This window comes from Ammospiza nelsoni, chromosome 4 (assembly GCF_027579445.1).
Source record: "Ammospiza nelsoni isolate bAmmNel1 chromosome 4, bAmmNel1.pri, whole genome shotgun sequence".
Lineage (NCBI taxonomy): Eukaryota > Metazoa > Chordata > Aves > Passeriformes > Passerellidae > Ammospiza > Ammospiza nelsoni.
The window spans coordinates 40,433,146-40,444,266 of NC_080636.1; positions in this window are offsets into that span (position 1 = coordinate 40,433,146).

An 11,121-nucleotide genomic window follows, 5' to 3' on the forward strand; every position below is an offset into this window, starting at 1 on the left:
AGCCACCATCTCTCCTGGCAAGGCTGAGAATCACAGGCTGGGAAAACATGGAATCATTATGGAAATTATTGATATTTAGGGGTTGTTCTGAGTGCATGGTAAGAAGGTAGAAAAAAGGAGAGGTCACTTTTCCCTAAAGAACTTATGCTTGCAGAGTGAAATCTTGCCCTTTGGGATTTAAGGTTTTATGCAGTGGGTGTATATGGTGTGTTAGCACTAGTGCCAGCTCATAGTTGGCAAAAAGAGGTGACCACAGGTAAGTAGTTGTATTTAAAATTAACTGGAATCCTGTCAAAGAATCCAACTATGAGGGAGGACTTCAGAAAGGAGGAAGGCACCTGATTCGTGACTCTGCGCATCATTAAGGTAAGAAATTCAATGTTTTTGTGTCTTCAGGAGCACCTTTGTGGGCTTTTTAATACAGTTGAAAGAAAAATAACTAGCAAAAATATTTATTTTTATTTTCTTTTCTGCTGCATTTCTTGACATTGTGTTATATAGCTTTACAAATGATATATTTAGAGGTGTTCAGCTAAGTGATGCTTTTCTGTTTGTCTGTAAAACTGTGAAAAATGTGGAGTAGCAGAGCTGGGATTTCTGAGTTACAGAATTCCAGTTTCACTTGTTGATACAGAGAACTTAGTGGCATTTTCTTAAAATGAGGGCAAAGGAGAAGCTGGGGCCGTAGTTGTGGGTGTTGGTCACGGAGCTCCCAGTGGGTCCGGGGCTCTCCATGGGGCTCACCCACACCCCATGGATGCTCACAGAGCCCCCAGTGGGTACGGGGTTCCCCACAGGGCTCACCCACACCCCATGGATGCTCCCTGTGCCTCTCTGGGATGTGCGGCTGGGAGAGCACGGTCCTGCTTCTGCCCGGTGCCCATTTCGGATTCCGTACCTGAGGTAAAGGTTCCCTGCTGCTCCGCACCTCATCCTGACCGTTCCCAGCCCTTCCCTGCAATCCCCGCCTCTCAGAGCCGGCAGTGCAGCCGCGTTTGGAGCCTCTCCGCGGGCCGGCTGTGCCGAGCTGGGCTGTGCTGGATAAACCCCCGTGATGAGCAGGGTTGGAGCTGCTGGAATGGTTCAGGCACAGCTGGGCTGGGAGCGGTTCCTGAGCCGTGACTGGGCAGCTCTCAGCCAAATAATCCCTTTTGCCTTTGCTGGGGCACAGCCTGGGGCACTGTCCCCTCCTGACTGGGACAGGAGCTGAGAGGGGGAGGTGGCATTGAACGTGGGAAGGAAATGAAGGGCTCCTGCCACATGGGAGACTGCACACAGGCTGAGAGATAAATACAAACCAAACCTAATTAAGTGGGTGCAGGCACTTGGAAGCATATCGGCACTTTCATGCCCAATCAGTTTAGTTGCTGTAAATTTCTCTTGAGGGAATAAATTACTGAAAAACATCCCTTCTCAAATATTGTATTTAGTGAGGGTAACCAGTAGATCTTAAAAGAACTGCAGTAACCCAGGAAAAAATTGCATGTTCCCATGTAAAGGATCATAGCATTTCTTTTCCAACAGGGAAGTTGTTTTACGAGGGGAGAAAGGGAGCAGAGCTCACGTGTAAGTTTCTCTGCTTTGGTGGTACAAGAACTGTTCCTTGGCTGGCAGCAGCGGTGGGACAAAGGAGAAGGGAACTGTTTGTGGGAGAGCTGAGCTTCTCTTTCACTTCTGTGTGTTGCACTTTGTGGCTGTGTCTGAGTTACATGAACAGATTTTTTTTTTAAAGCTAAACAAACAAACAAACCTGAGAGTTCTTGAGCACCTGGGCTGGGGAGCAGATGGGCAGTCATCTGTTGGAGCCTTCCATTGCATTTTCCCTGTAATTAGCTGTCTAATTGCTTGTCCAGAGCTGTTGCTGTTGCTAATCTATTTACAAATATAATTAATTCTGGTTTTAAAATAATCACACAACCTTCTCAGGTTGTTTGTTCTTTGTTCTTAATTTGTGGAATGTCAAACTATCATGCTGGTGAACAATTGCTGTGTTTATTTATGGACTACATTATGACTCCATTCTGGATGTGTCCATGGAAGGACATGTGATAGCTAATTATTTCTCAGGTTTAAGGAAATAATGAATATCAATTGCAGCTACCTTCAGCATGGCAGGAAAACCTCAGGAGTACCTCCAAGGCTCATGCTGGCTACCCATAATTTTGACTCTGTTTTCTAAATTAAGAAATGGGACCCCACTGATGTGGCACATGATGTTGAACTTCCTGAAATTGAATCTGGAGAAGGAAACAGGGCTCACTGGTTTTGTAGGACACCTGGCAGACCGGTGGGAGTGGGTAAAATGTTGGTATTTGCCATGAGAGAGCCTTGCTGTGCTGAGGGCCCAAAGAAGAGCTGTGCAGGCCTGTGAGTGGTGCCTGGTGCTGTCACAGCCTCAGTGACACATGGGACAGGGCAGCTGTGTGTCTCTGATGCCAGGAGCACAGCCTGGTGCTGTCACAGCCTCAGTGACACATGGGACAGGGCAGCTGTGTGTCCCTGATGCCAGGAGCACAGCCTGGTGCTGTCACAGCCTCAGTGACACATGGGACAGGGCAGCTGCGTGTCCCTGATCCCAGCCTGGTGCTGCTGCAGCCAGGGCTGCTCGGGGCTGGCTCTGAGCTGCCCTTACAGAGCAGTGCTTGTGAGGGACAGAGGGGCAGAGCAAACTCAGTGTGCTACTGACAGTCCATCTGCACACACACAAACTTCTAGAAGGGTGTATCTATTTTTAAAATAGCCTAGTCTATCTCTCTGAATATTTCCTATGCTGTTAAATAAGTTTAAAGTGTGATTGATGATCTCCAGATCCAAATCTGGGTTTCTAAACCATCCAGCTGCATCTGCAGCCCTGTGGTGAGAGCCCCTGTCATCAAATGCCAGATCTTTTCAAGGCAGCTCACACATTTCCAAAGCTCTCCTTAGCAGTTAAATGACTTTGTCACTGTTCTAACAAATGTCACTCCTTTTGTTAATGACAGCATTAGGGCAGTGTTTCAGCTGAGCTTAGCAGGCAGTGCTAGTATGTTTTTGGATTCTCAATTTTAATTTTTTTTCCTCTCTTTCTTTTTAATTGGAAGTTTAAGTTGAACATAGAACATAGAATGTGCAGGGTTTACATCATTGCTGAGCATTTGAACATTTCTTTGCCTTCCCTGCAGTGGCCTTTTCACATCTGTGCCCAACACATTCAGTGCAGAAGTCAGGAACACATTAAAGAGATGGGTGGGGAGATATAGAACATTAATGTGAGGTACTGGTGGAAGCTTGACAACTGTCAGCTTTGCCTGTGTGCATTTACCTCATCCTCTGTGTTATTTATTCATCTGAAACACTTTTGCAAATGAAGCAGATGAGAGGGAACCTAGGGTAAATGAAGCCTGTTTAGGGCAATGGAGATGAGAAGGAGCTAAAACAGCAGCAGGAGCAGAGCACCTGGGTGTTGGTGGCTGCTGCCTTACCTGAGGTGTTCCCCTGAAAAACATGGCTTGAATTATTCAAGAGTTACCAGCATCTCTAGCTCCAAAGCATCTTATTCTTCTGAATGTGTACATAATAAATATTTTATAGTTTAAACATCTGAGTCTTCAAATGATTAAAGGTGGCAAAAGGAGAAAACAGAAAAAGGAGAAAAGAAGCCTCCGTCTAAAGAGAAGGAAAGGTGAATCCAATCTGTGCATTCAGGCACCAGCCCCACATGAAGAGAACAGAAAATGCAGCCCAGTCCTTATGCTGTGTCCTGGTACCACCTACCTGGGGACAGATGGTGGCAAAGCATTCCTGCAGATCTTTGCAGGCTGAGTGAAACCCCAAAGTGAAACTATGGGAGTTTCAGATCTTCTCATCTCCTGGCTGTTTGAATTGGGTTTCACCTGGCTTAGCTCAAGGCAGGGGAATTGTTTGGGGAATCTGTGTTCTCCAGCTGCTGCTGGGAGTGGAGCTGATGCGTTGCCACTGCTGCTAGATGTTGCATGAAGGATGGGGAGCTGACCTCTGGCTGCAAAGCTTTGTGCTGTAAAGGGTGTTCACCTCTGTAATTTGCATTCCCCTTGCTCAGTTTTATCTCTGCTACGTGGTAATAAATGGCCTGGGGAACCTGGGGAGAGTTGTATTAATCATAACAATCATAACAGAAACAAAAGGGTTCTGGCTTGAAAAATCAACATTAAGTCCACCATGCTGAATTTCTTTTTAAATGGCTGGTTAGCTAAGCCAATTAAGAGCTCCTCCACTTATTATTTTGCTGGTTCATTTATTTGGGCAGCAGGATTTCAGGCACTCTGTGCCATACAAGCAATGTCAGTTTGATTTGGTCCCATCTTTTCTGTCCCCTCCTACCACATTAGGACCCCACTGCTCTTCACAGCTCCGTGTTGTCTTAGGAGTTCATTTGCAAGCTGGAGATAATCAGCAACTCCTGACTCTCTAGGGCTGGTTTGATTATTGATTGGTGAAATCAGCCTGAATATTGCACAGTCACAAACCTCACAACATAAATCAGCTCTTTTAATGCTTGGGGGTTTTTTATGGAAAACCAAGCAAGCCTTTGCTGACACATTGCTGACTGCAGGTAATAGTGGCATTTTTGGAACTCTGTCAGGATATGGGGTGCATATTGTGTCTCTTGTCCTTCAGTTTTTGTTGCTCTTAACACCACCTTTGGAGGTAGGAAACCCTGTCAGAAATACCCAGGTAGGTTTTCAAAGGGTTGTTTGGCTCTGTTTGCAGTGAGTGCACCCCAGGCTATGTAAAATATGTGAATATTTGTTAGGACAGTGGGAATGAATGCTGCAGTCAGAGAGATCTGTGAGACAAGGGAAAGATGTGGATTCCAGTTGCCTCTGCAGTTAATACTTGACTTTATTGTAAAGCAGGAAATGCTGGTGCATTTCTTTCAGCTGAGTTACCAGAGACCACGTTCCTGCCATGCTGTGCCCCCTCCCGTCCCTGAGGTGAGGAGGGAGTGTTTGTGTGCAGGGGTTGCTCACAGGAGCAGCCCTGGCTGTCTGCACACTTGAGCTGCACATCAGTACCCAATCTGGCTGGCAAAGGTTGTTTCTGGGAACTGGGCACTCTTGGGATAGGGCAGCTTTTGAGGGTCTGATCAAGGGAATTACGTGCTGACATTCACTGTGTCCTCCTTGGAGGTCAGGAACTCACTGGACTTGATGAATTTTGACTAAGTGTATCTTTTTGAGAAGGAAATTGTTTCTGCATTTCAGTTCTAGAGATGCCAGAATTCTTCAGGCAGTTCAATATGGGAAAAATGTATTTTATCATAAGCTTAATTTGTTTTGCTGTTATCACCAGCTCACATCTCTTTGACTGCTTTTTGCAGTATGGACAGAAATTCAGATATTCAAAGCATGCATCACCATTGCTGCTGTCTTGGGATGCATGAAGACTCCTGCTATCCTTTAGGCACATTTCTGTAACTCACATGTTTTTATGAAATTTCAGATGAGACCTTTTTTCAAAAAGACTTCTATCTCTGTTAATGTGTAATAAATATATGTGGAGAGCTACATCTGCTTTTGTTCAGTTGAAGAGTTACAACATTCAGTGGCCACAATTTAGTTTCTGAATGGCCTGAAGATTTTCTAGCATGGCCCTGAAGAAGCCACTTCAGAGAGCAAAAAGGCTTTTCCTGTCCTCTTGTGCTGTGATGGCACTGATGTGGTTTTTGGGTTTGGCATTAGTCCTGTGATTCTCTTTCTGGTTGGAATTGCCACAAAGGGCTTGAGACTTTCAGAATACCTCAGTTATTGGTTAGTAATTGCAGAGTCTTAGTTTTGTGCCAGTGACAACAGACTGAAGTATTATTCCAATAATCTTGTTGTTTGTTGTTCAGAAAAGGGCTTCTGGCTAAATGTTCGTTACCATTTTTTTCACATCCCAGCCAATATAGATCATGATTTTATGGGTGCACTTTAAAAAATGAACCGTTTAAAACTTTCTGAAGGCTATTCAAAAAGCTCTCTCATTTGTTGGGTGATTGTATAAACTGTGTATGCAAAAATGCAAATCTCCTCTTGTTTTTTTTAATTTGAAGGAGAATGGCAAAATGATGAGTTGTGATGAGTGGCATTTCCCTGTGCTGCCATCTCTTTGTAATGCCCTGAAAGGCTGCCCTGCCCACATCCATTCCTCTTTTCTCATGGGCCAGTTTAGGAACATCTGTAGGAGTGTCTGTAGGAGTGACGGGGGTCACGCACGGTCGGGACGGACGGAGATGAGAGATCTCTGCAGCCAGGTCGTGGAACTATCAGTTTATTACAAAGGGCGTGGGTGCAGGGCCCTGTTGCGAGCTGCCAGCCGCAGCTCGGAGCAGGGCCGAGAGAAGAGAGGTTTAAAGTGTAAGAGAGTCAACGGCAAAAGGTTTAAGAGCGGAGAGCATGTAGAAAGGAGGGGTGAAGAAGTGCAGAGGAGAAGAGGAAGAAGTGAGCAAGAAAAGAGAGGTGGAAGAGAGGAAGAGGAAGAGCGGAGGAAGAGAGGAGGAAGAGAGCGAAGTTCCCGTTAAAATACAATAAATCATCTTTAGTGTTGAATATTCAGATTCTGATCAACCAATCTACTACAGCATGCATATCCTATAACATTTCCATACATCCTATAAGAATCACTACATTGCCATACTGTGTTACATTTTAAACCCTAAATCTTACTGTTTGGGCCCCATCTGCCAAGCTGCAGGGCCTGCTCTGACCCTTGGACCTGCCTGCTTGCAGAGGGTATTGTTTCATCAAGAGGGGATTACCTTCAGCTGGCCACACCATTGTTTTCTAGTTGTTCAGTAACTAAGGGATCTCAAAACTTGCTTTCATTTCAATCTCGCTTATAGTTTCTATATTCTCAAAATCTTTTGCCAGGCAATCATATTTATAAGGCTTTCCTGTTCCATCCTCACCAACAGCCCAGTTCTGCTGTTTGCATCCAGGTCAGTCCCTTAACCAAGCCCGTGGATAATTGCAGCAGTGCAAGCCAGATATTGATCACAGAAGTGTAAGGAGGGCTCTTTGTTCCAGTGCAGCCCAGGCTGGCACTGCCCTGCCCCAGGGGACCATTAATTCTCATGGGGAGTTTGTGTCCCTCAGCAGCACTTCCAGGCACAGCGTGCTCGGGTCTCGGCGATGGGGTTGGATGGGCAGCACTGCAGCCTGAGGTGTGGGATGTTTATTTCTGTTAGTGCCAGGTTTTAAAAAAGCATTTTTAATAGCTATCACTTGCTTAATATGCTGTGAAATTCTAACTGAAAGATGCTTAGAACTGTGTTTGAAGAAAATAAAAACAAAAAAAAACCACCTGGCTCTGGCCAAGCTGATGATCTGCCCCTGCAGTCCGGGCTCTGGGAGCTGAGGCGGGGCAGCCGCAGAGCCCTCACGGCTTTGCCGATTGTGCCTCCCGCAGTTCCCGTTGCAGGGAGTGTCCTGTGGGGCTGGCACAGAGGGCTGGGGCCGAGCTCAGCGCTGTGCACAGGGAGGAGGAGGAGGAGGAAGGTGCCTTCCTGCCGGTCCCGTTTACTGGGAGCAGTGACTTTCACCTCCAGTCTGTGCACACAGCTGATGCTGAAGTAGCTTTGCATTTGTGATGTTCACCTTTTCCCCTCTCCTCTGCTGTACCAGGGCTGCTTAAACAGGACTTTGGCTTAGTTGGATCCGCTACCAGTTACCGAGGTGCAGGTACCATTAGGCAATAAATTTTGGTTTATTTTAAAGGAATTCAGCAATGTCCTTCAGTATTTCAGCTAATGGCATTATGTGCCCGGATTCCTCAGTGTCCTCTCAGAATTCTTCCCCTGCAGCCGAGCACTGTAGGCGAAATTTTCCCTAATGAAACCTCATCATTGTGGATGGCTGCTGTTCTGGGAGAGGAAACTTTACCTGTAGAAAAGCAAGTAGCACAATTCTGCACAGAGAACAGTTCCTCAAAACTTGTCCTGTGCAACGTCAGAGCACAAGCTTTAATGAATGTGGTGAAACCGTGGTTACAGGTATTCATTCTAAAGGAATGAACATGGAAACAATTTATTTTTTATGATTCCGTTTATTAGCACACAGTTCCCTGTGCAGCCAAGCCTAAATTAAAGCTGTTTTGGGGCTTTTGTCCATCACTTAGTGAGGGTTCTTTGAGTTGCCATTCAGCTCAGCAATGTTCCCAAAATGCCTCAGTTCCAATTTCACTTTGTATTTCCATTCACAAGGCTTCACCCTCCCTCCCCCTGCCCTGTACTCTCTGGAGATCCTAAACAATCTACAAAAATTCGATTTTATTGCCCAGGTAATGGTGTTATTTGAGGATTCAGATTGTTTAGGTGCCTCCCAAGCACTTGGCAAGTGCTGGAACTCTGAAATTGTAGGGAGATGCAAGGCAAGGCCCTTGCTGCTTCTGTTCCAGACTAAAGCTGAAATTCTGATGGCTTCTGACTTTCCTGACACTTCCCTGGGATTAGATTGGTACGAGCAGCCCAAATAAACCCAGTTCCAGGTTAGAGAGACATGCAGGGTCTCTGCTGGTCCATCTCAAATAAAGGATGTAGTCAAACACTGTTGGCACGTGCCTTCATGGCAAATGCAGCAAAACCACTTTCCCTTGGTGGCCTTTATGACAATTATGGCACTAAGTATGAAACCTGGATATTGATGTGACAGCTGGGCTGGGCTTTTTAATCAGCTGGGACAACTCAGAAATGTCTTAGTGACAGGGTTGGTTTTTTTCCTATTTGTGTGTGTGTTTCAAACCAAGTCATGAGTAATGTCTGTGCTACCAACACTTAACTCCCACTTGTTTGTTTTTAAGAGTTTTTGGTTTTAAGATTTCTGGGCAGAAAAACTCACTGGGAATCCCGAGTTCCTGCTGGTGGTCAGGATTTTGTAATGCCAATTTGTAATGTGTTTGTGGATACCACATGTAAGGAACTGCTCCTTTCAGATTCCTGCAGGCAGCCCTGCCTGGGTCAGGGCTGGTGTGGAGCAGCCAGCCCTGCTGAAATCAGTGATCCTCACATTGCACAGCTGGTTTCCATAGGGAAAGCCCCTTTGTGTTTGCCTGAGGTCCTGGCTCCCTTTCCCCATGGCTGGCAGGGTATTCCAGTGCTGTTCAGTAAATGTTAACTATCACAAATAATTCATATTAGGCACACTGGAGAGCACCTGGGGGGAAGTGAACTCTGAAATAGAATGGAATGATTCTGTAACGTGGTAGGGAAAGGCCTCCCCTGGATAATGAGCAGGAGAAGAGCAATTTCTGCTGCAGCATCCATGGGTCATTCTTCTCTTTAGAAAAGAGAAGGTTCCCATGTCTTTGAGGTAACTCGAGTGGCCTTTGTGGTTTTTAATACAGCAGGTAAATCTTGCAGGAAAGCTCACTGTTTACTGGGTGCTTTGTCTGCAGAAAAGGTAACCTAACATATTCAAGTGGAGCAACCCAATTTTAAACATTTTCCATAATAATCTAGTATTAGGAGTATTTCTAGGAAGTGCTGACAAATGCAGAGCAATAGTTGGGTAGTCTCTAAAGTACAATTAGTTAGCATTAGGCATGTAACTCTTCAGTTCAGAGGCCAGATGTGTGTTCCAAAGCTGTATTTGCTGTGCTGGGACAGTCCTGAGACAGTGAGGCAGGAGAAAGGTATTCCCAGTGTAGAGGGGCTGTTCTTCCCAGCTGGGCCAAGGAAATGGCCCCTTTTTCTGAGCAGGATTCCTGTGGCTAACACTGAGAGAGGCAAGGCTGTTAACAGCTCAGGAAGCTGGAGCTGGGTATGGAGCCGGCACGAATCCATCTGTCCAGGCAAGCTCCAAACACAACTCTTGCCCTGGCTCCTTTCCTCCTCCTTTCCTGGCCTGTCCATGGTGGCAGAGGGGCTCAAGCTGAGCACAGCCCCTGCAGCCTCAGGCCACTTCTGCAGGCACAGGGACAATGGGTGGGAGCTGCAACTGCTGTAGGGAAACAGAATCCCTGGTGTAGGATGTGACTGGGACACTTGGCAGGGACCAGGGGCAGCAGCTTTGTCTCCATGTCCCACTCAGTAAATGAGGTCCTGGCAGTCTGGGCTCCAGCTGCCTGCTCGATGGAGCTGTGATCCATTGGCACTGTGGGAAGGAGCTGCGGGGACTCCTGAGCCCAGGAGAGATCCCAGAATTTATTTAGTGGAAGCCTCACGTGCCCCATAAATGCACAAATATCCGGGCACAGACGCTGGCTTGGTTCTGGAGAGCTTTTAATGCATTCAGATTAAAAGGGAGTGAGAGGCCAGGGCACACTGAGACTGCTCTACCTTGCACAGCACTGTCCATTTATTCTGCAGTTTTGGGGTGATATGGGGCCCTTTCAGCAAACCCAGGGTGCCTTTGTAGCCCATGGCCTAAATCCCAGTGTTCCTGCAGGCTGTGGTTCTGAGGATTAGCTCTGTGAAAGTCTTACCCAAAGGAACACCAGCCAGGAGAGCTCTGGACTGGAAATTTGGGTTCCTTGTGGGGGCATCAAACCTGGGTCTGATTCTTTCAGCCCTTTTTATGGGAGCCCTCTAACAGGGAGGTGCTTGGGCCTCCTCTCATCCCAAAGCAGCAGAGGCACTGCTCAGGAGACAGAGCAGCTTCCTGTTCACTCTGTTCCAGCTCTCCAAAGTCCTTGGCAGATCCGTAGCAGGGATCACTTCTATAGACAAAGAGAGTGTGGCTGGTCCTTGGGGGTGTTGGAAATCACAAAGCCTTGGCACTTGTATTTCCAACAAGCACATTATCCTGAGGGGTCCTGAAGGGTGCTAGATGGGAAAGATGCAAAATGGTGCACATGGGGTTTGAGACTGGTTTAACATGAAAATCAAGAATTTTTCCTTTTAAGAGTGCCAGTGTCTTCATCCCAAGGGAAGCTCACTGTTCCCAAGGAGCAGTTATTTCTCCTTTCATCCCACACCTTCAGCACTGATGGACATAGCTGGACATCCACCTGCAGAGGGGTGCTGGGAAGTTCCAGTGGAATCTTCAAGCACAGAGGAGCCACTGACCTCTCTCCTCTCAGAGCTTGGGAAAAATAAACTGGCACAGTTAATCCATGGACAGCTGTTAGGGAAGCCTGGCCCTGATACTGTGGGGATGGGCTCTTGCTTAGTCTGAATCTTTGCTC